Consider the following 7049-nt stretch of genomic DNA (forward strand, 5'->3'; position numbering starts at 1 on the left):
ATTATGAAATATTAATACCATCATGCCTATAATGATCTATTAACATATTTTGTATTACAAATAGTGAAACATTCAAATACCTATGATCCATGGTTATATTGGAGAGTCATGTAGAATGCTAATGGAATTAATTAATAGATAATTGTTTTCAATTACAATATTAATGTCGAAAGAAATGAAGGATAAAATAAAAGTTTGTTGAGATGAAAATAAGTATATATTATCATTTGAGTATAATCTATTCATTATAGTCTCTCTCTTATTCTTTATCTTTTATTTGAATTATGTGCCTTGATCTTTTCTTCAAGAAATTTCTTGTAGGAAAAGAGGGAGATTAAGATGCAAAGGGAGCTTCGAGGAAGTTCAACCATAGTTAAAATATGAAGTTATAATATTTCTTAATTAATGTAATCATAGAGGTGTAAAATTGATTATTTGAGAAATGATTTAGGGATTTCAAGTAGCTTTCCTATGGAGTCTACAATCAGGGAAGGTCTATAAGACGCCTTATTGTAGTACTAGCTAAGGGAAAGACTATATAGAAACCCTATTGTATATAACTTTCCTATGGGGTCTGCAATTAAGGGAGGTCTATTAAGACACCTTATTGTAGTATCAGTTAAGGGAAAGGCCATATTTAACTTTCCTATGGGGTCTGCAATTAAGGGAGGTCTACTAAGACACCTTATTGTAGTATCAGTTAAGGGAAAGGCCATATTTAACTTTCCTATGGGGTCTGCGATTAAGGGAGGTTTGTTAAGACACCTTATTGTAGTATCAATTAAGGGAAAGGCCATATTTAACTTTCTTATGGGGTCTGCAATTAAGGGAGGTCTGTTAAGACACCTTATTGTAGTATCAGTTAAGGGAAAGGCCATATTTAACTTTCCTATGGGGTCTGCAATTAAGGGAGGTCTGTTAAGACACCTTATTGTAGTATCAGTTAAGGGAAAGGCCATATTCAACTTTCCTATGGAGTCTGCAATCAAGGGAGAGCAGTTAGGACACCCTATTGTAGTGCTAGTTAAGGGAAAGATAGTAATGGTTCCTTTTCGCAAGAACCTTTCTAGCCAAACAAGCAATCCACTAAGTAGACCACCTTGTGTAGATGCCTAACACCTACCACCGGGGCCAAGGGGGCCAAAGTTTCGCTCTTGGGCTTAGCAGGGAATTGGCTTGTATTAACTTATTATCATTTGAATTTCTTTAAAGTTTATATATATTTACATGCATGAACTAATGCTTATTTTGAGGTTGTAGGGTTCATAAGCCTAATGAAGAAATATAGTCATTGTGCATTGTTAATTTTAGGATTTAATCAAGGCTATGTATGATGTGTCTACATCATGTCTAATTCATGTCTTCATGCATCAAAGTGTATGCCTCATGTTTTCTTTGTGTCTTCATGCATTCATATGTATACTTTGCATTCAAATGCATACTATATGTGTGGTTCTCTACAGAATAGAATGAAGTAATCTTATAAGTAAAAATTTCAATGGGGTCTAGTAGTCAAATTTCGTTATATAAGGTGAAACAAATATGAAAATGATTATTGCTTGAGGACAAGCAAATTCGAGAGGGGCAAACTTGTCATGACCCCAAATTTAAGGATATATGAATATTTGAATAACATATTATATAATGATAATAATTAAGAATAATAATAAATAGATAATAATAAATATTATAAAATGTTATTCAAATTGGAAAAAAGAAACTTACACCATCGAAGGGCATTGAGGAATGATAAGGAAGAACCAATGATAGAGAACATATAGGAAATGAACAACCAGGAATTGGGTTACAAATGCTAAGCATGGAAAGAGCGGATAAAAGGAAAGTCAGAAAAAATGATGGACCCTCAAAAAGGTTCATTACAAAAAATCACATTCGGTGCACTCTATTGCTAAATTTTCTATAGAATTTGGAACCATTGCTATTTAGTAGTCTTATTTTATATATATCAAATTGTCCATCCACAAGATCACTTTTCCTTGTAATTAGTTTATTTTATTTATTCATTGTTGAAGGCATCTAGAAGGGTCTTTTGAATGAATGAGGGGTATCTATATCTGTTTAATATTGATATTTGTTATTTTATTTTGCTGATTATTCTGTGTCTGAATTTCGTAAAACTTTAAGAAATATAAAGAATAATATATTTAAGATAAGAAAAAAGTAGAATATTCAATCCATTGCCACTTAAACTACACTATTTAAAATAATAATAATAATAACTAGCAATTCCAACATTTTATGCTTGCAACAATCATCCCATAAGTTTTTACTAATATTTTTTTAAAATTATAATTTATTGTGCATAAATTAAAATAAAATTTATTTTTAATTTAAGTAAAATAAAATTTAATGATTTCAATAAACTAAATTAATATTATTTATTTATTAGTTTATCATATTCTATTAAATTATCATCTAAAAAAAAACACATATAAAGTGAATAGTAAAAAATAAACTAAAATAATTATGAAAACTAAAAACTAAACTAATTTAATTTCTTACTTAAATAAATAAATAAATAAAATAATCATTTAAAAATTAATGTGTGAAATATAAAAATATATTAATAAATAGCAACTCCTCCCACAAATATCCTATTAGCTAAACTAATTAAAAAATAAAATAAATTAATTTAAAAACTAAAACCTCAATCAATTTAAAAAATTAAAAGTTAAATAAATGAAAGAAAAATGTGAGTTAAAAGTGGATATAACAACTAATTAAATTTCTAAATAAATAAGAAAAAAAGAAAGAGTTAAAATTAGAGATAAATTATAAATTATAAATTAAATAAAATCGCATCTCAATAAATTAAATTATAAATAATTTTTAATTAAAATAAAATAATATTTTAAAAAAAATAAAAAAATAACCAATTGATGCAGGAGCATCTTGCATCCAAAATAAAGGGGAGACATGTTGAATGTAAAATTTAAAATTCAAAAAAAAAAAAAAATTGTGGAGGAGAGAGAAAGTGACAAAAATTAGAGGAGAAATAATTTTAAAAAATAAAAAAAGGAGAAAAGAAAGGAAAAGAGGATTTCTATTTTCGAGGTGCATAGGTGGCATAATAGAAAAAATAAAAGAAAAATAGTTGTCATTCCATTAATCGAGGTTGTAGGTGGAAATTCTAGAAGGTTTTGGATAAATCATGTATTTAATATTTGTTGGGTGCTTAGTTGTATTTGGGTGGGAATTTAATATTTATTTAAAGGTAGTTGTATTTACCTTTTATCCCACATTGGTTGTGTTTGTAATGTCTTGGGTTAGAAGTGCCTATTTAAGCAAGGCTTATTATTATTTGTAATCAAGTTCAAAAATTAGAAGCTCTTGTAGTGAATTTTCAAATATTAATGGATGCTTTATGAAGCATTTTTTTCATCTCTATCTCCATATTGTTTCATTTTTGGTTGTGAGTTGGTACAGGTAGTGTGGCCCGTCATCACCAATATTAGCTAATTAAGTTAAATAAATAAATTTAAAAATAATAGTTAACATTAGCTATAATAGCTAATTAAGCTAAATAAATAAGAAAAAAAATTAGTAATGTAGATGATAACTAATTAAATTAAATAAATAGCTAACAATGTTGGGATATCACAACATATGAAATAATGATGAGATCATCAAGGGACGATAGAAAAACAAGGGAGAAGACAGCCTGTACTAGTAAAAACAAAGACTGACAGAAGGCAAAAGTAATCAAATAGGGGATAACAAGAATAGTTAGCTCCCTAATGATATTCATAAACCTAAATCTAAATGGAAAAGAGGACACCAACCAATAAAAAGGGTGCCCAAAACAATAAAGACTAAAATAAGCCTAATGAAGACTAGAGAACTAAATAAGTGCGAAGACCAAATAAATTGAAGATAACATACAAATGAGGGAGAACGAAAGGAGGAAGAACCAAATTTAACTAATGACTACTCATGGTTATATATTATTTAGAATGAGAAAGTATTCTCCATTAACACCTTTATTAGCCAATTTATTTGTCTTATTATTACCTTCCCTAAATATATGTCATATTTGTATATCTAAGAAAAGGTCCATAATATTAAGAAGTTCTAATTTGGAGTTGAAGACCCATTTTGGCATCGAGCATTTCCTGATGGCATTAAGTACAATCTGAGAGTTGCCTTCTATTATGATGTTTGCAAATCCTAAATCTAGACATATTTGCAGACCTACTTGCAACGTTTCTAATTTCGCAAGCTTATTAGTAGTAGGTATTAAAGGTTTTTCTTTTTTAGCAATCCACCTACCAGCTATATTATTAATGATGCACCTAATACCAGCGGTGTCAGGATTACCTCTAAAAGTCTCATCGAAGTTTAACTTGATCCACCCAATTGGAGGTGGAGTCCACTTGCATAGTTCCCTTGCTTCTTTTTTTATAGGTAAGTGGGGGATTAATAAGATTTGTCCAGTTATTTTTAATAAAACCATCCCAAGATGAGAAAGAGCCTTCCTCAATCTGAGACTTCCTAAGGCAGGAATTTAAGGTTTCTACTATGGGTATGTGCAGGATCATGATCAACCAAACTATGGCCTTAAGGGGCAATGAAAAACCAACAAATCAGGGTTATGTCAACTTGACACATAATTTTAAAGTGGTTCTAGACTTTATATCAAAAAGTTGTAAGAAAATAATTTGTAGGAAATTGAATGTCATTTCTAAACTACCAGGTCTTATCTAGAGAAAAAATATTTGATTGGTCAAAAGTTTGTATTTTAATGCAATAATACGAAACTTTCAGGATGAAAATAAAAAGTAGGTGTATGTCAGACCACCCTAATCAAAATCAAATGATAATATTTTTTAAATATAATTATAGATATAAAAACTAGACTCGTGCTTGGATGTGACACATATTTTTGGGTATTTTAAACCAAATAAATAATTAGATATGAATTTTCTACTTAAACCTTTTCGGAATAAAAAAAACTACAATGTCTAACCACCTTAACTAATTGAAAAATTTACCAAAATAATATTTTTTTCTTGGATTAGGTGAAGCATAGAATGTGATGCAACTTCTGGATTTAAAAAATGTTATACCATTAGAAAGTTATAGCTATTTTTCAATCAGTATGTCAATCAACACTTTATAATCATCTTCATTGAAAATTAACTAATAAATACTTATCAAACTTAGAATTTGACAGATATTATATCGATAGAATCTTGAGAGTGTTATAAAAAAGCCCTTTTCATTTCATTCAATTTTGATGAAAATAACATTGTCAAATGGCTACTCGAAGTCTAAGTGTTAGTGAAACCCTTCTCAAACACATTTTTTGGTTTGACCAAATAGGTTTGGTAAATACCGATATCAGATCGGATACCCAATATGAAATTGGGTATTTGATTACTCTAAATTTTTCAATTGGAAGGGAAACCACCCACATTAAAAATTTTGGAGGGAAATTTTAGAGGAAACTTTTAGAGGGAAACTTTAGAGGGAGATTTTAGAGGGAAATTTATTTTCGAAAGTGTGGGCATTATTAATAATATTATTACATATGATTATGATTATTATTATTAACTATTATTATTATATATGATTATAATTATTATAATATATTGTAATATGTATGATTATTATGATTAGTATTAAATATAATATAGTTATAAATATAATTATTATTATAACTAAATATAATATAGTAATAGATACGATAAATATTATTATTAAAAATATATAGTAATTATTGTGGTTCCATAATGCACGCCCCATTCCCTAGTAGGAACAGGGACCCCCTACTTTATTTTTGGATCCTCGGCTCACAATTCGAGATTCAAGAAAATTATTAGGAGCTTACTTAGTGCCCAATAACCGCATACCACGTGTTCACTAGGGAATGAAATTTTCAAGAAAATTCAAAAGGTCAAAAAAGTCAAAAGTTTTAAAAAAAATATTAATAAAACGCATGTGCACCTAACCTGGTGTGCAGATTTGTATCACCCTTTGGTGATACACAAGTGCACACCTACGCGAGTGCGCATGTTTGCACTTAAGCCCTCACCTCCTCCTCTTTTCATCACTTTGTTGTCTTGTTTCCTCGATCTCCTATGCCACTACTCATAATTTCTTAGCTCCCGCTCCTGTCAAACTTTGTCGAATCCCTTTAACTGCTCCTGTACTCCTTAATCTAGTGCACCATCTGCATCTCTTCACACACTGAGGTGTGGTGCTTCACCTTCTTACCTACATAAAAAAAAAAAGGAACTTCAAAAATCAAAAAAGGTTGCACAATAGTGCACCCAACTTGGTGCGCTCTTGTGAACCCCCCCTCTGCATACACAAAGAACCAAAGGGGTGCATGGTTGTACAACCAATTTGGTGTGCTACTGCTCAACCCCATATATAAAACCCTCACACGAAATGAAAATGCAAAACCAAGTAGGGTGCATAGTCGCACACCTAATCTGGTGCACTCTTACACATCCCCCACAAATGCACAAATATCAAACACAACATCAAAATAAAAGGTGCGCAAGTGCGCACCACTATACATTAAAAAACACCAAAAAAATAAAGGTGTACACCTACACACCTGATTTGGTGCACAGGTGCACACCTGATTTTTAAATTATTTTTTAAAGAAACAAGGGGACAATAGGGTGTTTTTGTGCATTTAAATTTGAGATTAAGTGTTATTAGTGTCTTGTCATTATTGATTTTGAAGTAATGACTGTCTTCATTTGCTCATGCAGATATTATGGCATCCTCATCCAGTGAGAAAATGGCACCAAAGCCTATGGTCTTCGAGTTCCAAGGGGTTTTATCAAAATCAAGATTCCAAGACGACTACGCAGAGATAAAAGATACTGATTTGGGACACACTGATCTGGAAGAGTTCCTTAGGATATGCAATAAGCCCAAGGAGAGATCAACTTTGGTATGTGCTTTAATCTGACCAAGGTTCGTGAACACAGCTTCACACCCAACATCAGTACAATCCTTAGAGTTGATGATAACACTAGCACAACACTTTGTTCTTGAGGAAAGGGTAGTGA

This window comes from Cupressus sempervirens, chromosome 11 (genome assembly GCF_028749045.1).
Source record: "Cupressus sempervirens isolate cs-2001-9-10 chromosome 11, ASM2874904v1, whole genome shotgun sequence".
Classification (NCBI taxonomy): Eukaryota; Viridiplantae; Streptophyta; class Pinopsida; order Cupressales; family Cupressaceae; genus Cupressus; species Cupressus sempervirens.